The following is a 21,468-nucleotide window of genomic DNA, read 5'->3' on the forward strand; positions in this document are numbered from 1 at the left end:
TCAATTCCCCACCCACAAGAAAAGCAGGAGCAAGATAAATACCTCTCCCAAAATTGTGGTTTATTCACATCCATTCACATTTCACTAGTCTATGTCCTGCACATTGTCCTCAGAAGGGAGCTGCTGACTCCTAACTATAAAGGAACACAGGAGAGACAAGTTAACAGATGTTCAAAGTCAGCCACATGCTAAGGAAATATAGCCTATACTACAGCTACCACAATAGAAAATGCAATGTTTTTAATAAACCCAGTATGAATTATGTAGAGATTAAAAAATGTGTGATGACCTGAGGCCTTCGAGCCACTCAAAGAGAGCACAGAAGTCAGAACATGATCCAGCAATTGTCATTTTATAGAATGGAATGATAAGTGTCCTCGGCCAGCTTAGACAGTAACATTCTAAATGACTCTAAATGACTCAGCATGTTTGATGCTGATGGTACATGCGTTTAGCTTCTCCAGGTAGAATATACAGGTCCAGGAGCTTATGAATGTAAGAAGTAGCCTTCCCATCATAACAATGGCAAGGTTGGCTAAGTACACCATACACCAAAAATTAAATGGCAAGGCTATTACAGCAAGGAAACAGACAACACTCTGACCATTCCCCAGCATTGCTCCCTGTCTTCATCTATCTCCGCTCTGATTTACATTTTTTTTGATTGACAGAAGAGGGAGCATGCCACAGGACACACATGTTTCTTGCTCAACTTAAAGCCTCTTGCCACTTTGACTCCAAGTGTCTGTACATAGCAATCAAAGAAAGAAAACTATATGTCAATCATCCTGAGGATAGGAGAATTATTATTACAAGACCAGGGGACAAAAATATCAGAGCCTCTGTGGTCTTCCTTTGCCCAAACTTATGGAAAATGAACAATGGAGTATCTGTATCTCAAGGCTCAAAGTAAAGGTGGGGAAAAATAACTGAAATTATACTGCCTTTGATCCTAGCAAGAAAAAACCAAAACTACCATTATATGATTTGTTCTAGATCAGAAAATGGTTCCTTGGTTTATACTTTGCTTTCAATTGCATTCTGTTATTAAATGCTTTAGCAAAAGGACCAGTTTCCCATTTATCCTTTTATAAAATGAGACCAATGGCAGAAAAAGCTGCCTGGGCTCAGCAGAACATTGTAGAAGATTAGAATGCCACACAAGTTATTGTTTTTCCAGTATTGCTTTGAAGACAAATTGAATTTCATTGCCTAAAATAAATTTCTCTGTTTTTACAAAGAGAGAACACATGGGTCTTAGTCACTACAAAGTGTATGTCAGTGGACTACCTGAAAGAAATCAAACAACAGATTTCTAGATGTGAACCTTAATGATGTCTTGATCTTGACATCAACTCTAGGAGGTTGGTGTCAGGACCAAACATATGATTCACCACTGAGTCTATATGACAAAATTGAGATGTCAGGCAGTGGTAGGGTATACTGTTAATCATAACATTCAGCAGGCAGAGGTAGGTGGCTCTCTGAGATCAAAGCCAGCCTGGTCTACAGAGTGAGTTTCAGGATAGCCAAGGCTACACATAAAATCCGTGTCTCAAAACAAAAACAAAATGGGAGTTGAGGGTAAGACGACTTATGGAGATTAAATGGCTTATTCTTATCCTCACAGATACTTGTCAAATTCAAATGCCAATAGAATTTTGAAGTCAAAGGGATTAAATATATTTCCAACAATCACTTCACCTTGGAATCTAATGCTTCACAAAATATTAGTATCAGTAGTAGCCAGGATTCTATATAAAAAATGTGATAGGTTGGTTAAAAAAATACATGCCCTGTAAATTCACAATTTCTTTTCATTCTAGTTGCTCTCTAAAACCTCTTTTACCAGGTAAACCTGCTCCAAAGGGGATCCTTCTACAAAGGTGACCACATAGGCAGTCTGGGATATATAGTCCTCTGAGCTTGTCTTATGTTCTCTTGGAAGTGCATTTGTTATGGATACAGGAAGGAAGAGAAAAAAGAACATCTTCCAATTTTTAATCTTAAACTAGTAAGTGCATAGCAGTGTCATTTTTTGAAAGTAAAAATACTAGTGTGAAAAAATTACAAATTTATTATAGATATACTTTACTACTTCTTAGTTTAGTGAGCTCTAGATGTTTCACTTTGAGGGGAGGCTAGGGGAAAATTGAGTTTTAATCATGGACAATTTAAAAGTAGAATCAGTCAACTTTCTATATCTAGGGGTGTATACCTCCAAATTCAACCAAGAAAGAATTTTTAATTATATTAATATTAATATAATTAGTACTAATGATTGTACAATGGACAAGCTACATTTTTTCTTTTTTTTTTATTAACTTGAGTATTTCTTATTTACATTTCGAGTGTTATTCCCTTTCCCGGTTTCCGGGCAAACATCCCCCTAATCCCTCCCCCTCCCCTTCTTTATTGGTGTCCCCCTCCCCATCCTCCCCCCATTGCCGCCCTCCCCCCAACAATCTAGTTCACTGGGGGGTCCAGGGTCAGTCCATCTATATAGTCTTTTTTTTTTATTAACGTTGGTCACTTCGGCTCGTGCTAAATGACCTATGAAAAGGCATGCGCTGACAGGGATACTTATGCAGAGAAGAAACATATTTTCAGAATATAATGGAAAGTTGATAAATATGCCCGGTCTCCCGATGAATAATGGACAGTGAGCAGATTAACTCTCCACAGAGAGTCTCTGACGTAGGCTCTTCCAACTTCATGACGATACAAAAGCAAAATGTACTCAGTACTTTGAATTTTGTATTTCACAATGATGTCAAAGCGGTATGTATTCAGAATTTCAGTTTTCATCTTTTATTTTTAAGTCTAAAATTATATATTCTGATGCTTCCTTGTGTGTGACTTAGCACTCCCAGGTAGCCTTGTCCTCTTCTGAGTAAACCACCGATGTTCTACAGCCTGGTTTCTAAACCTGTGGGTCGCATCCCTCTAAGGCTCATGAGGCTGAATTTGAGTGTCATGAAAAAGTTGGAAACAGTAAAAGGATTCTCAATATGCAGCAGCCAAAAATTGATTCACAATCAAACATGGTTGAGCACACGGTGTTTCTGCCATGCTTGACCGTGTGGCATGTGTGCCTTCTCTACAGCCACGCCTCTCAACACAGAATATCACCACTGCACTCCATGTCACATGTCTTCACAACGTGCAGCAAATGCTAGCGGGAACACCTCGGCTCTGATCGGACACTGGGATATTGTGAACTGTCGTGGTAGTTTTGAGGGGGGTCTCTTTGTTTTGTTTTGTTTTGTTTTTTAGTACATTCAATGTTTTCTCTTATAGAAGGATGGTGGTCTAATTATGAGAAACAAATGTTAATCTTTCCGACCACCATTAGTCTGCATGTATCAAACTAGTATATTATTATTATTGCACTAGTATTATATTAGATGTTTAATTACAAAAGTGATTTTGGACTTGCTGACTGGTCTCCCACCCCCCCCCAAAATAGTTTATGAATTTTGACTTCTAAGTACGATAGAATTTCTAATAATTTTTGGAAAATCCTTAAATGTAATTCTGCTGGTTCATACTATGAATATACCTCTAGCAGCATTATCAGCATTAACAAATATGAAATTGATTATGACAAATATTGAAGGTGCTCTTTGTCCTGCACTGTCAAATATTAATCCAGAATTTAAACATTTATATATATAAATAAACCAGCACACCCATTCCATTAGTATGTAGCATTGCTTTTATCTATATTAAATGACAAAATTATAAGTTTGTCAAATATATTAACACACAAGAATATTATCCATAAATGTTTGATTTGCAGTTACATTATGTACATATATATGTATATATATATATATATATATACAAGCATAATCACATGAACTTTTCTCACACAAAAAGAAGTCACAAGTAGAAAGTTTAAGAAGTCTTAATGTACAGGCACTTTGTTGATAAACTATGATGTTTTGTTAGCTACATGTATTAAACATGTTTCAACTCATGATATTTGACATTTGACTGGAAACTGTAACTTTAATGTTTTACAAAGCCTATTTTTAATGATGGTTCTTAAATTCTTTAACCTTCCTTGTACCCACCAGAGGTAGTAGAAAAAAAAGGAATGGGTGAGGGGTGGGGATTGACCTGTTTACAAAGGTTCTTTGGAGCACTCCTACCTCTGTTGTCTAGAAATCAGCAGATCAGTTCACAGGTTAGTCAGCAACTTGATCCACTCACAAGCACCTCATGGATCTCATGAAGTTCAATAGAGTAGCAGTCTAGTTCACTAGAGTCAGGTTAGCAACAGTGGTGGTGACATGACTTAGCAGAGAGAGCCAGGCCTCAGCCTCAGCTTAAGTCAGCAAGAGGGCCAACAGAAACACCAGGAGAAGTTCTTGGCTGTGCCTCTCTCAGGGAAGTGAAGATCATCGAAGAGGCAAGACCCACAGGTGTTGCACAGCTAACTGTACCAGCAAGCCAAGCTGTCGATATCGCACCGTGAAGTCCTATTTAAACCCTCCAAACACCAGGTGTCCTCCACATCTTGCCTCAAAATGGCTCTTGCCTCACTCAATAAGTGCATCCAATCAGCCTGTGTCCTTGGAGGCTGCAACAAACTGCAGTATACCACCAGAAGTTTTTTTGATGCATTTCTCTCTATGGCGCAACCAATGCACCTCAACTACGAGATGTAAGGTGGATCAATACATGTATGTCACAAGCACAGAATCTTTCATCACATATTCTTTCAAGTGCTTGTTTAGTAGGACATCCTCTCTCCTGAGTCTGCTTCAACGAAACGTTCCGTCATGAGTTGGCCTTGGTCTTTCACACCTGTGTCCACTTTAATAAGAGTTCCTTTTACTTGTTTGCCCCAGCAAAACACCATCCACCTGACCTTCCAAAGAACCATGAAGTTTCCACTTTAGGGACAGTCTTAGCTTGCAAAATGTTTATATGATTGTGATTCAGTTGAGCAGCTGCAAGAAGTTTGGTTGCAAGAAAGCATGCAAACAGTTGGAGAAGCATCATGAGTAAACCCATTAGATATTTTCCCAGTCGAATGGACTCAGAGCAACGTGGTAGTGAATTACTCATGGTACTCAGCTTGGCCTTTATATCCACAAGCTTCAGTTCCTTACAGTCATCTTCCTGGATTAGGATCACATTATCCAGGCTTTCTGGAGTGGTAGATCAGCCCAGTGCCCCATCTGTTAACTTTCAGTGAGAAATAACAAGCATCAAATAAAGCATACTCACATATACTGATCAGCACTTCCTCTCCCAGGAGATTTGCAATGTTGGACATGCAATCATACTCAGAATATTGCTTGATTAGCACAGATTTATGGAAAGAATGAAATAATTTATAAGATTTTTAATGGCAAGGTATCAGGCTCAGATGGTCTATCCTACTCTGGATTCTGAGAAGTCTCAATTGGGATTTCAGTTTTCAATGATATCAGTATCGTAGTGGGCAAGTTATTCTAATCACCTCATACAAATTGAACAAGAATAAAGACAGCTAGTAAAGTTTCTGTGACGATAAACTGAAATGCTATATGTAAAATATAACTCAACCAAAGTCAGGTGAAAAACTATTAACTAACATATGTAGGTTCTTATGACAATGATTAATGCAATTACTACCTCTCTACCGAAGAAGCATGACTTAGGACCATACGGGACTCCAGCAAGATTGCCTAAGAATCCCTGTCTTCTTTCTCATGGATATCTTTCATTGTGCTAAGAATCTCAGCTAAAGTCAAGGCATGAAGTACTCCCTTGCCTTGAAGAGTTACGCTAATGTATACTTGTGATTAAAAAGTAACATTTTGTCTATTAAAAAAAATCAACTTTTCTTGTAAATGATTGTAGCAGGCTCTCTACACTTTCCAAACTAACCAATACTAATTTCGTAATAATTAGGAGTCTATGACTTCAAGAAATATTTATTGTACTATCAGGGTAGGAGATGATCATGAATGTTTCTAAAATTCTCTGTACATGAGTATAATGCCTAACTAAGGCTCTCAATTGTCCTTTTAATGGAAAACTACTTAGAGGAAACATGAATCATACATCAAACAACATAGTAAATAATCACTCTAAGTTAGAATCCAAGACTCAGTCTCTTTTTAGGTGGTTTTTGGTGAGACATTTCAAAGCGAAACTACTAAAGAATAGCAGTTCTGTGTTGAATTTCAAAGTGTGTTCACCTTTCCGTCCAACCTTTGTAATTCTCATCTCCTCCTCTTTGGAAGAGGCAAACACTGGAGAAGAAAGAGGATGCTAAAACAAGAGGAGATGATGAAAGTCCCTCTTCACATTTGGCAAGGACTCTTAGATCATTTTTTTTTCTCTCCTGCATCAAGAGGAACATTCACCAAATGACACAGATTCATGAGAGAGAAAAAGAGAGAAGGGGTAGGGAAGAAGAGGGAGAAAGAGAGAGGGGGGGAGGGGCGAAAGGTTGGGTTTTTCAGATTTTAGAGCTGTCTGGAATATGTTAAATTGAAATTACGCAAACATTTTTTATTCCATTCTTCATAAAATATTTGGTAAGGACCTGGATGGCAGAGATGGAACATAGCACTAGATGAAAGAAAGAACTAGGAAGAGCATATGACCTTATGGTTAAATACAACAAGCATGGAGGAAGGCAAACGGTGACAGGACAGAGATGAGGGAGTAATTTTGACTCAGATATAAGGAGGTTCAAATAGCTTTTGTCAAAGTGTGTGACATTTGTGGAGAATCTAAAATGAACTTCAAATTTTACCACAGTGACAGGTTTCAGGTAATGTGCAGAGCCAGAGGGTAGAAATATCAGGTGATGTGGTACCACACAGATGAAAGCATGACAAAACCCAGACAAACCCTGCCCGGAGTGTCAGCAGATCTTGTGTGAGTTGTCTTTTCCAAAAAAAAAAAAAAAAAAAAAAAAAACAAATCACTCACCCACTCACATCACTAGCAAAATGAGCACAATGATAGTACAGAATGCATAGGACTGCTGTTTAAATTAAATATGTATGTGGACAATGCCTATGAAATTACTGTATTGATTCTATGTCCTCCACAGAATACACACCAGATAAAAATTCAGGATGAGCCTCACAACATGCGCCACACATCAGGGCCACAACTGACATGGACAATGTCAATACTTTGCCTAACAAGCTCACCTCTGGCTTAGCAGATGAAAAGCCCATGAAGGCTGCAGGTTAGCAAGGGTTACCTGGGGGACATTTACTCTTCCAGCAGAATTCCAGAGACCCCGAGAAATCAATCGACTTCCTTTACTCCAGCCCTGTTTTGTGTAAGAGGGTGGAGATTGCTTTTCTTTCTGCAAACTAGCAATACATTGCTGAGTCCAGTTGAGGTGGAAACAACCCACAGGATATTCCAGATGTTATGAAGGCTCAGGGTAAAATGCACCAATGGCAGAAAGCCTCAGATGTGATATAGACAGTTAATTAAAAATGATAATAAGACAAATCCTACAGAGACCCAAGTTTCTCCTTTGGCTATTCCAGCATCCCCAGTCTGGTCGTATGTGGCTCCTGAAATCTTCATGGCCCTACCTTCTATCTCTCCCTTTCACACTATGGTTCAAACCCCGCTCAAGTCTTCATACATTTACTATTTTTTCTCACTTCATATGTTTTCTTTCAGGATCATATTGACATAGGTCTTCTTCATCGTGCAGTGAGTTAATATCCATGTATAATTTCCAAAGCCAGTGCAAATATGCTGTGTTTGCCAGGAGGTTTCTTGTACCATTCCCTTCCCACTCAGACTCCGGTGCCCCATGTGTGCCTTTCTTATGCACCCATCAAAGGCCTCAGAATTATTCATTTCCCTGGCAAGCCCTGTAATCTCAAGGATGCTCGCTATTAGGTAATCTCAAGCTGTTATGGTAATGTAACTGTTTGTCTGTCTTCCTCACTTGAGTATACAGGGGATCATGTGCCATTCATCTCAGTTCCCTTGATGACTAAATAATTTATGCAGAATAATGTTGCTTCGTGGGTAGATATATGAAAGAATGGAAGAGAGGGAACAAGAATGGGGAAAAGAAAGAGGAAAGGGGAAGGGAATAGACGGAGAGAGGGTATGAAAGATGAGAAGTTTTGTAAAGGAGGAGGAAGTGGGAGAGAGAGAACAAAAAGGAAACAGAAAGGAGTGAAGGGTGAGAAGTCTATTTCCCCTCCTTCTCACTAACTACAGACACAGTGGCCAATGGTAAATATGTAAAGTACCAGCCTGCAATGATTCACATTCTGCTCATGGCGCTCCTCCGTTGGAGCCTCCAATTTGTTCTAAACAAGTTCCTCTCTAAGCATAGCACAGTGCAGCTAGAGCATGTGTTTTGGGCTCCTCCAGCCATCTGCTCAATTGTTCTCTGCTACTCACTATCTCTGATGCTAGCCAAGTTATTGTATAGCTCTGCCGCACTTCTCTCACTGGTGGAAGCCAGTATTTATGGTGCCCATCTTGGAAGTAAGGAAAGAGTGACATGAGGAATGTTTGACCTGCTTGTGGGCCTTAAACAATCAACAGGGGATCGCTCGACTCAGCCTGTGCAGTTCTTATGAGATTTCTTCTCATTCCCCTTCACTTTTGGAAAACCCAAGGAAGTTTTTGTAAGCAAACATTGTAAAACTGTCCCCTGCTTCTTGCAATCACATACCAAGCATGCTAATAAAATTAGACCTGCACTTTGCAGAGCTTACGACTCCCTGAGCTTTAATATTTCCTGCTAAATAGATCTTTTTAAAGTCCTTGGGAAAAATATCTGCATTAAATATGTCAAGATAATAAACACGTACCTACAGCATAACAAGAGTATATTCAAATTAGTGAGAAAAAACGTCAGCTTCACAATAAATAATCAGGCAGCAACCATTCAGTTCCTGCAAGGGAATAAGTCACATGCACTAAGGGTTAGGAGACCCTCAGTCCTGACATGGCTCCTCCTTACCATTAGCATTTCCACATCCTCTCTCTCTCTTTTTTACTTGGAGCATAGATATGAAACTAATACCCTCATCTGAGACCTGGGGTAATGATTAAAGAAGAATCTAATCTATGCTCATTATCAATTCTAAATAGCTCAACTTACTGAGCATTTAATAAAATTTAGATGGTTGGACATAATAAATGTTCAATAAATTGAAACCTTCCATTTTTGTGGAAATTACAGATAACACTGTGGCTACTTCTTTGGGTTTGCATGATGAATTACTGGTTGTTCAGCTACTGTTGAAATTGTAATTCTCACTGTGTCTATTAAGAGTATTTCCAAACTAGATTATAAGTTCAATTATAATACAAAGCAAAATACTTCCTTGTGAGACTGAGCAGGCAGCATCCCATTTGCAGGTATATCAAATGAAATAAAAACTGGCAGAGGAAAAAAGTCATTTGTACCACTCTTCTTACACTTAGACATTCATCTTACCCCGGGACATTAGAAATTCTAGTTCTAGAATCTTGAGCCTTAGACAGAATTACTCTGCCGTCTTCCTATTCTCCAACTTGCTGGCAGTAGACAAGGAGACATTTCTGACTTCACAACTTCATTACCCAGTTTCCATAATCCATCTGTCTGTCTGTCTGTCCATCTGTCCATCTATCTATCTTTCTATCTATCTATCTATATATCTATCTATCTATCTATCTATCTATCTATTGTCTGTCTGCCTGCCTCTCTATATATCTATCTTTCTATCTATCTGTCTTTCTATCTATCTTTCTATCTATCTATCTATCTATCTATCTATCTATCGATCGATCTATCTATCATCTATCTACCTACCAACCTATCATCTGTCTCTCTGTCTGCCTGCCTGTCTGTCTGTTTACCAATTATCTATCATCCATCTATTTTCTATTATTCACCTACCAATTACCTGTCTACCATCAATTTTTCTCTTATTTTGTTTCTCTGCATAATTGTGACTAAATCAGATTCATAAATAGAAAGTGATTTGTCACCTCTACCAACTGCATTAATAAGATTTATTAATGTGACAAAATTCATTGATAACAGTGTGTATGTGGGACTAACTGCTCTGCTTATATTTTGCTGAGAATATTGTAAACCTTTAAAATTTATGTCACTTGAGATTCAAATTGAAACTATAAGAAGTATCCATATTCATTTTAACCATAGTTCTACCCATGGTTATTTATTTTAAATAGAAATTGCCAGATTTCCAAAGGAAGTCCAGGATTATTTCTGAGATGTAGAACTCAAATTAATTTCATGTACAGTAAATTTTGTGGGACATTTTAGATAGAAAAGAGGCCTTTCCTTCCAAAGCAAGAACTTATTCTAGAGAAGCTGGTGCTCAAAGCAAGAATTAAATGAAAAAAAAAGAGTTATAAACAAGAAAGTTTAAGCAAAGATTTACATACAATTGAAAGAATATTACTTACATTTGTTCCTTTCAATTCATTGTGTCATTCATTTGCTCTCTAAATTGTAATATAACAAAAATATTTTTGAAAATTAAATTGTGCACTTGACAAAACTCAGAGCAGTTAAAAATTTGACCACTATGAAATTTTGTCCTATTGTAGTAATAAACCCAATGGAGTAGAATGAAAAGAAAGGAAGTTAATGTTTAAATATTTACTTCCAACTATAAGAAATTATTTAGGAAACACTTGTTGTAGCTATAGCATTTTGAATAAGAATGGTCCCCATAGGCTCAAATACTTAAATGCTTGGTTACCAGGAGGTTGGAACTATATGAAGGTTAAGTATTAAAGGTGTGTTTTGGAGTAGATGTGTCAGTGCTGAATAAAGTTTATCACTAGCATAGGCTTTGAGCTTTTCAAAAGCCCACGTAAGTCTAGATTCTCTCTCTCTCTCTCTCTCTCTCTCTCTCTCTCTCTCTCTCTCTCTCTCTCTCTCTCTGCCTGTGTACCAACACGTAGCTCTCACCTACTTCTCTAGCACTACAACCACCTGATTTCATGCTTTCATGATGATGATGATGATGATGATGATGATGATGATGATGATGATGATGATGCAGTAAGCCTCTGGCACTATAAGCGAGCCCCCAATTAAAGGCTTTCTTTAGTTTGTAACAGTTGCCTTGATCATGGTGTCTCTTCACAGCAATAGAATAGTGACTGAGAAACACCTAAAGAAATGTTCAACATCTTTAGTCATAAGGGAAATGCAAATCAAAACAACCCTGAGATTTCACCTCACACCAGTGCGATTGGCTAAGATCAAAAACTCAGGTGACAGCAGATGCTGGCGAGGATGCGGAGAAAGAGGAACACTCCTCCATTGTTGGTGGGGTTGCAGACTGGTAAAACCATTCTGGACATCAGTCTGGAGGTTCCTCAGAAAATTGGACATTGAACTGCCTGAGGATCCAGCTATACCTCTCTTGGGCATATACCCAAAAGATGCCTCAACATATAAAAGAGACACGTGCTCCACTATGTTCATCGCAGCCTTATTTATAATAGCCAGAAAATGGAAAGAACCCAGATGCCCTTCAACAGAGGAATGGATACAGAAAATGTGGTACATCTACACAATGGAATATTACTCAGCTATCAAAAACAACGAGTTTATGAAATTCGTAGGCAAATGGTTGGAACTGGAAAATATCATCCTGAGTGAGCTAACCCAATCACAGAAAGACATACATGGTATGCACTCATTGATAAGTGGCTATTAGCCCAAATGCTTGAATTACCCTAGATCCCTAGAACAAACGAAACTCAAGACGGATGATCAAAATGTGAATGCTTCACTCCTTCTTTAAATGAGGAAAAAGAATACCCTTGGCAGGGAAGGGAGAGGGCAAAGATTAAAACAGAGACTGAAGGAACACCCATTCAGAGCCTGCCCCACATGTGGCCCATACATATACAGCCACCCAATTAGACAACATGGATGAAGCAAAGAAGTGCAGACCGACAGGAGCCGGATGTAGATCGCTCCTGAGAGACACAGCCAGAATACAGCAAATACAGAGGCGAATGCCAGCAGCAAACCACTGAACTGAGAATAGGTCCTCTATTGAAGGAATCAGAGAAAGAACTGGAAGAGCTTGAAGGGGCTCGAGACCCCAAAAGTACAACAATGCCAAGCAACCAGAGCTTCCAGGGACTAAGCCACTACCTAAAGACTATACATGGACTGACCCTGGACTCTGACCTCATAGGTAGCAATGAATATCCTAGTAAGAGCACCAGTGGAAGGGGAAGCCCTGGGTCCTGCTAAGACTGAACCCCCAGTGAACTAGTCTATGGGGGGAGGGCGGCAATGGGGGGAGGGTTGGGAGGGGAACACCCATAAGGAAGGGGAGGGGGGAGGGGGATGTTTGCCCGGAAACCGGGAAAGGGAATAACACTCGAAATGTATATAAGAAATACTCAAGTTAATAAAAAAAAAAAAAGAAAAGAAAAAGAATAGTGACTAAGAGAGTAGCTATTATGCTGAGAACACAAACTTCAACATACTTTAAACTTCAATGATTATAGATTGAACCTAAACTTTTAAGTTCATGATCACTGACTGCAAGAGACTGTAATAATAATGAAAGTATGATGTTTTGAGATGAACAGATTATATGAATTTTTTCCTTTTAGCATCTTTGATTTGGGTTTGAAATAAAAGAAAATTATACCCTACCCTAAGAAGAGTACATGCACACACACACACACACACACACACACACACACACACTCCATACCATAATTTCTAATCTAAAAGAGTACAACCAAAGGACACTGCAGTTTATGAAATGGCCCATAAATATACTGTTGAAACTAGTGCATCCTATATCAAACACTATTTTTTCTGCTGTTATTTTTTATTTTAATTTTGAGATTTTAATTACATCATTTCTCCTATTTTCTCTCTCCAAAACTTCCCATATACCTTTACCTTATCTTTCTCAAATGCATGGTCTATCTTTTCATTAGTAACTGTTACATGAAGATATATACATATACATACAGACATATTCCTAATGTAATCTGTTCAATTGATATACTATTACTTCTGTTTTTAGAGCTGATCATTTGGTATTTGATAACCAATTGGAGTGCTCTTCCCTGGGACTTGAACCCTCTCATCATTTCTTAGTTGCCTATAGTTATTTTTGTAGGGTTGAGGTCCATGGGCATGTCTACTGTTGCTTTTAGTTGGTTCATGTTTGGGCAATCATGTGGGTGGGATTTTATGGGGTATCTTCTGATATAATTAAGATACAACCACTGCCAACTCCAGGACCCTCTGGCTTTTACAAACTTTCTGCCCTCTTCCAAAATATTCCCTAAGCCTTAGGTATGAGAGTATTCTGTAGATTGATCCATTGAGGACTGCTCTCCACAACTATGCATTTTGCCTGGCTGTGGTTTGCTGTAGTTTTTTCCATTTTTTGCAAAGACTTCTCTTTCTTAGTGAGGGTGAGGACTACATTGATCTGTGTGTCTATTAGAGTTTTGGTACAGGTTATACTGTTTTAGTAAAGGGGTGTTTCTAGGTTCTTCCCCAGGATCCATTCCTTCAGTAGCCCTAAGTAATTAGCTAGGTTTAGAAGGCATATGGAGTCCAAGGCTCCAAACAGGAAATGTGTATTCCCACAAGCTCCAAGCTTCCGTTCCTGCCCTCCTTTGATTCCACTTAGCATCCACTTCCATGACAAAAACTTGCAAAATAGTCCTTGTCCATTGTAAAAGAATGCAGGCTCCTTAGTTTGGTCCATGACATCCACCTACTTAATCTTCATCTCCATCTCTAGACCTTTCTCTTCCCACCCTCTCCTGAGACTTTGATATTTTCCTTCTTGTTGTTCAAATGTGCTTCTTATTCCTATCTTGAAGATTGTATTAATTGTTATTTCACTGCTCTGATGAAAATTCAAAGGTTCTATAACCTCCCAAACTATTGAACTCATTTTTGGAAGAATTAGGTAAGGTCTTATAGGAAGAAGTATGTCACTGAGGGTGGGCTTTGAGCTTTCCATACCCTTCCACGTAAGCTTCGTTTTATTTCACCCCTGCTTGTATGTCCATCAGTAATTGTAGTCAAGACATGTAATCAATCTAAATGTGCAGTATCTGAGAGCCCTGATTACTTGCCTGATGCCATGTTTCCAGCCAAGATGGTCATATTCTAACCCTCTGGAACCATAAGCTCACAAATTAAATGCTTTCTTTTATAAGTTGCCCCAGTCATGGTGTTTTGTCACATCAACAGAAGAGTAACTAAGACATTAGTTCCTTTTATCTTTTTAAAGATAACAATTATTCTGAATATGAGGTAACATCTCATTATAATTTTAATATGTGTTCCCTGGTAATTGGTGATGTCTAAAATTTTTCCCATACCTATTGTCAATTTGTATATCCTCCTTTCAATAATGCTTACATGTCTATTACTAATTTTTCATCAGATTAGTTTTATTAGAATTTAATTATTTGTGTTTCTTATATTTTGAATTCTAAAACTTTACAGAATGTATTTTTTTCCAATATTTTCTTTCATTTTGTAGGTTGTCATTTTATTCTACTGACTGTTGAGTTCCTGAATTTGGATCTAAACATAGACACTAGAAATACATCCAGATATTAAAGGTCAATCAGTTTTTGACAAGTTGCCCAGAACACACAACACAGAAATGATGGATGCTTCAGTAAGTTCTGATGAGATAAATGGTTACCTATATACAGAATAAAAATTAATGTAGATTATCAGACACTGGAAAAAATGAACACAGAAGATGCTAAAGTTTTAAACTGAAAACTTAAAACATCAAAAACTACCAGAAAAATAACCCTACATTGAACAGCTTTCAGGACTTTAACATAGCTCAGGGTTCTTTTAGATAAAACTGCATAGCCAAATATCAGACTGCCCACTGACTAATTTTCTCTCAATAAAACCTAAGAATGTAGGTGTCATTAATATCCCATTTACAAATCAGAAGACAGAGATCCAAAGAGGCTAAGATAATCATAAAAGAACAATGAAATAATCTGACAGGAAAGACTCTAACTATGTGTGGGGCAGCTAATCTTGAGACCTAGGTTGCTAGTGTTGTTATGGCTGGGGTAGGAGGGTGTTAAATGTTTGGTATGATCAGAATAGGAAAGGCTGTGAAACCAAGGCACACAGTTGGTACTTCATAGATAGGTATCAAGTGGCTACATAATATATTGTGAGATCCAAGCTTCCTAGTTAAAATCTTTGCTTGGGAAGGGGCCACATTCTATGTGCAGAAATAATTTTCTATTCATATCATTCAACTTCTAAGGGACTGAACCCACATTTGTGGAAGGGAATTTAATGACCTGAAAATTGTTGTTTTCTAAAACATACTGATTGGCCAAGGAGCATGTGATAAATACAGTTCTAAACAAGACAATTAAGGGAACAGCCCTGCAATTATGGTTACTGTAGATAAAGGATGCATGTTCAAAAATGTCATGGTAAAAATTCAGATGATAGCATAGATCAGTGAAATAATAGGAGTTAATTTCTGTTTTCCTCAATCTGCATGAATGAGGCATATAATTAAGTCAAATCACCTTCACCCATTCCCACACATGCCAAGCACGTGCATGGTTGTACACATACACACACACACACACACACACACACACACACACACACACACACACACCAACCTCTTTCTGTGTATTCAAAATCTCTTATAGTAAAATAGCATTGGCACAAAAATTTCAATTCCACAGGGAAAACTGCCACCATCTTTATTCCACACTCATCACTATGCTTTAGAATTAACAAGCTTCTTCATTAGAAACCCAGTCAGGGAATTCAGACGGAAATCTAATTCTGAAAACATGGAGAGGAGCTGAGCTTTCCCGGGCTCTCAATTCCACACCATGCAATAGAAAGGATAATATGAAAAGGGGTCGTGATTTACTTTAACCTACCCTGCTACCCTTGCCTGACAGATGGCGCCTTTCGAAATGAAAACCCGAAGAGCTACCATAAATAAAAAGATAATATCCCCTTGTGGTGGGATTTTCTAGCTGAGTATACCTGATCCAGGGAAGATTCCCGAGGTCTCTATATCTGCTAACTTGAAAACTTAGCTTTAGACATCCCTAAATCAAAACACTTGCAAGGATGTCACATCATCCTTGTAAAAATGACAATTCCTCAAGTTTCTGTCTTTCTCAGAAGTGGGATATGGGTGTGCTGAACACTACTTCTTTAATATAGTGATAATGACATATATGTTCAGGGTCTGAGTTTTTATGCCCTAAGTTCCCCCATTCTCCTTTCTTTAGTTATACTGTTTCTTCCCTAGATCTTAAAAAGTTCCAGTCCTTGATTCATATTTCTCTTTTTAATATTTATTTATTTTTGAAGTTATAATTACATTTCTCTTTTCATCTTCCTCTCTCAAACCCTCTCTCCATATGCCCCTCCTCATTCTCATTCAAATCATGGCCACCTTTTTCATTAATTCTTATTACGTACTGGATATATATATATATATATATCCAGATCTATTCCTAAGTATGGCCTGACCTGATCAGTCTGTATAACGTTACTTTTATATAGGTTTTGATATCTGACCATTTGCTATTGGATAACCAGTTCATGTGCTCTTCCATAAGGAAGAAAGTTTCTTCCACTCTCAGCATTCCTTAGTTGTCTATAGTTCTTTGGGCAGAGTTGAAGCCTTTTGGAATTTCCCATCTACTTTAGCATGTCTACTGTTATTTCCCTCTTTCAGCTCATATGTGGGCAGCCATATTGGTAGTATTTCATAGCAACAGCTTCTGGCATTACTAGGAGATGGTTATCACAGCAAACTCCCTGTTCTTCAGTTCTTACAATCTTCCCTGGATAGCTGGCTATATTTCCAGTGCCAGACATGGTTAGGTTACTCTTTTGTTAAATGTGTCTCAAGTCTAATTGCAGGAGCTGGTGACCACCAAGGTATGCGTACTACTACTGGACACTTAGGGTTATAGTTCCATGCTGGCCATTGCTCTGTTTTATATCTAGGTAATAATGTAGCTTGCTTGCATGGAGTCTTTTGGTACCACTAAAGCTAGTCATCAGGGAGGACTCAGTCATCGGCTCAACTCCAGCTCAGAGGTCTCTGGGCCCTGTGTCTGAAATTCGTGGGATTTTCAGCATTAAGAACTTACTTCCCACCTCTAGGGGATGGGGAGATAACTAAAGGCAATAGTAATAGGCTGTACGTTTTGGGAATCTCTTGGATAGCTCTGACCAACAACTCAGAAGAGGGGTTTTCGTGTCTGGTATTATAGTTTTTATTAGGCGGCATTGGCTTTTAGAGGGAGTGTGGTCTTATTGCAATATCCCATTGAGGAAACATGCTAATAGCCACTTACTGATATGACATTCTATTCCCCTACCATGTATTGATTGCCCCCTCAAAAGCCTAAGCAAAGATACCAGAGGTTAAACCTATATCTTATGCAAAAGGCTTTGGAGGCTAGAGATGTTGCCAGATATGTCTATGTTTCCACTCCCACTTCACCCTTTGGTTACTGAATTTAGAGCTTTCTAATCCATAAAATGAACACCCCACTTGTGGACCCAATATGAATCCATCAATGAAATCGCTAGGAATGTTTTCCTTGATTTCATCATCACTCACATGTTCTGAGCCATCTCTCATATTTGCATTTACAATGGTAGTGATAGTTCCCCATAGGAATTTTATAGACTTTTTGACCGATGAGATTTTCTAAAAACTTTATATAGGTTATGAATTTCACATCATGAACCCCATCCCTCTTATCTTCCAGCCCCTCTAGATCTGCTCTTTGCCCTTGTAACCTCTTCCCCAAAAGAAAACAAAAAAATAAATTTAAATTTAAAACAATCTCAATATGGAAGCTGCTGTGTGTCACTGTTTGTCCCACAGTATACCCCTTTATCTAAATGAGCTTCACTTGCAAATGCTCATTGCTATGGTCTCGTTCAAAGCTCTGGTATACCTCTGGCTTCTGGCTTTCAATGTACAATCCTCTCCAGGACTCCATTTAGATATCCTTTTGTAGCTCTGTGTCTTGGAGATCCAGCAGCTTTGCTTCTACAGGACCAGCTCCTTCATATGTTCCAGCAGTTCATAAATGTGACAAATGTTGGGGTGGGCCAACTCAGAGCCTTGGATCTAGGCCTGGATGAGAGCCGAGTTGATCTGCCTGTCACCTCTCCAGGGGTCATGTCAGCAGGACAAGTTCAACCACTTTACTGAGGTGAGGGGCAGGGCACCTTTCCTCTACTCTTGCCATCAGGGCCAGCTCTCCAGTGCTGCCCTGGCAAAGATTCGGTGCAGCTCACCCACCTGCATCCTTTCTGACTGGCTTTCCTATACCCATACCACCAGGGCCGGCACTACCTAGCTGTCCCAGTGAGCAGGTCAGCTGCTGGGGTGGGGGTGGGAGGGGAGTGAATTCTCCAATCTGCAGCATGCAGTGAGGGGCAGGGTCATCTCTCATGCCCTGAGGTAAGACATACTCTTCTGAGTGCTGCAGCCAGGAAGGAGCATGGTCAGCTCTCCTATTTTCACACCGTGGGGCCAAGCCAAAGGGTGGGGTCACCTCTATGTAGCCTTTGGACATCAACATGGTTCCAAGTGACAGCCCAGACCAGGGACATTGTATAGCCTTTCTTAGAAACATGGGCCTCTATTGTCTATACAGACCTCCAGCTGCTGAAAGGCCACAGATTCAGACATGGGCCTATGAAGCAAAATGGGCCTGGATATCACCATGGCCTCAGAAGGCAGCACAGAGTACTCACATTAGGCTGATCCTTACCACCTTTGTGTCTCCAGTTCCACCTCTCCTCACAATGCTCTATCTGCTTCTCTTCCTCTACTATTTCTTCACCACATATTTGCTCGTCATAGAGGTGCCCACCCATCCACATCACATGGCAGTGAGCAGGCCTTCGGATGGCCTCCACCTACATCAACAATGACATGTTTTGAAAGGTAAGATGAATAAATTTTTGTTCAACCCAAAGATACTAAAGAAAATTAATCCCTGGTCAAAGTTAAACACAGCACAAAAGAACTACAATTCAACATTTTGACAGGCTATAGGCATTACCCTCTGTCACACAACCCTTTGGGGAACATTTTTAGTTGAACAGAGTCATCATCTATTCTTGTGCTTGAACCACACAACTAGAGAGATTAGCAGCTAGGCCAAGGATGAAAAGTAAACAGAGCAGGACATGACAGTTGTGCATCTCCACTCTGAAGGTACTGCTCGTCTTCCTGGGCCAGGATGCAGCTCTAGGAGTCAGCAGCTTACATAGTAGTCAGTTTTATGAAAAGAGTAAGTCATAGGCCCACTAGCACCACCATTGGTTCCTGGCTCTATTGATGGACAGTGCAACTCATCATTTCCCAAGGAGCAAGAACAGCAACCTCGTTTTATGTCCAGTTCCACCCATCTTCATAGCACACAGACTGTTTAGCTTCCCTTCCTCTCCCATCTTTCCACCACCTACTTGTTCACTCCTGCCATGCCCTCCTGGGAAGGGTCAGACTGGTGGAATTTTTGCATCACAGACATAATACCTGTTTAACTTGCCAAATAGAGCCAAGCTTTGGAGGTCTACAAACTACTGTTAATACTGGAGACTTTTCTCCATACTCACTGCACAAAAGTTGTTCTGAATGATGGTATTGCCTCACATTCACGATGGAAAATGCACATATTACAAAATTGGCCCAGGCAGTTAGTAGTCAGACTCCCCTTAGGTGGGAAAAATTCTGTTGAACTAGCATCATACTGGCTAAGCAGATAAAGGAGCAAAAGCATTACTAAGATATTAGGAAGGGTAGGTTCTTTACTATTTTCCCCCCAGATACACAGTTCTATATAGGAACTTCTCTTGCTTATTTTCCTATAAGCCAAAGGAAAGGTTTAATAGATACAGGCCCATATATCCCTCTAGAATTTGCAATCATTAAGAATACAGTGCCTCTGAGGGTTCACTTTTCCATTTTCTTCCTGGCCAGGTCTGGTGTAAAACTGTGATCTCACAAAGGTGTGCTTGCCAAGTGGTCCTAAATGATATTCAAATGAAACAACTTAAAGTCTAGATTGAAAAACCAAGAATATTAGGACCCCCGTTGAAGGAATCAGAGAAAGAACTGGAAGAGCTTGAAGGGGCTCGAGACCCCATATGTACAACAATACCAAGCAACCAGAGCTTCCAGGGACTAAGCCACTACCTAAAGACTATACATGGACTGACCCTGGACTCTGACCTCATAGGTAGCAATGAATATCCTAGTAAGAGCACCAGTGGAAGGGGAAGCCCTGGGTCCTGCTAAGACTGAACCTCCAGTGAACTAGACTGTTGAGGGAAGGGCAGCAATGGGGGGAGGGTTGGGAGGGGAACACCCATAAGGAAGGGGAGGGGGCAGGGGGATGTTTGCCCGGAAACCGGGAAAGGGAATAACACTCGAAATGTATATAAGAAATACTCAAGTTAATTAAAAAAATATGAAAATAAAAAAAGAAAACCAAGAATATTCTTAACTTCTTCTAACTGAAGACCTAAAACTATTCTAGCCAACTATTTTTCAAATTCCCTTTATTGCTAAGAATCTCATTCATGTATTCAAAGAAATATGATCATATAAACTGACAATTTCATATCCGTCACATCCATATCAATTCTACACCCCTATGTTCATCAGCTTTTCTTAAATTGCTGTTATAAAATATCTGATATAAGCCTGTTGAAAAGGACAAAAGCTTGATTTGGTTTCTAGCCTTAAAGGTTTTAGCCTATGACTTCTTGGCCCTGTAGTAGTTTTTAGATCTGTGACAAGAAAGTACATCATTGTGTGGCACCCACTACAAAGTACTATTCATATTAGGCTGTCCAGGAGTGAAAGTCAGAGGAAGAGTATGAACCAGGGATCCATTATTCTATAAGAGCATGTCCACAGAGGTCTAACTTTCACTCAGTAGCCTCTCTCTAAGAAAGATCCCACTACCTCTCAATAGTGACAAGCTACAGGCATTATCCTCTATCATATGACACTTTGGGGAACATTTCCAACCCAAACAATAAGTGTTCCCCAAGACTCGAACACATCATTTCCCCATATAGGTTGTGGATCTCAGAGTATGTATTGTGGACATCGCTGTAGACAAACCTAAAACAAAGTAGGTCAGAGAGTAAGTTTTATTAAATTTTTGTTGAATAATCCACGGATTGAAAAATGATACATCAAATACATCTTTGAACTTTCACTTTAACTAAAAAATTGCTGGTATCAATCTTTACTCTGAAGCAAGTTATCTTTGTGTTCCTTTCCTCTTATGTAGTACTCAATTTCTTTCTGGGAGAAAAAGGGAAGGCATATTTGATAGGCTGTGGGGCTTCCTTTAGCTTTGCTATTCTCATAGTCTGGGGTACAGGTGCATAAATAAAGAGGGGTCAAGCATTAAAAG

This window comes from Rattus norvegicus, chromosome 14 (assembly GCF_036323735.1).
Source record: "Rattus norvegicus strain BN/NHsdMcwi chromosome 14, GRCr8, whole genome shotgun sequence".
NCBI classification, from domain to species: Eukaryota; Metazoa; Chordata; class Mammalia; order Rodentia; family Muridae; genus Rattus; species Rattus norvegicus.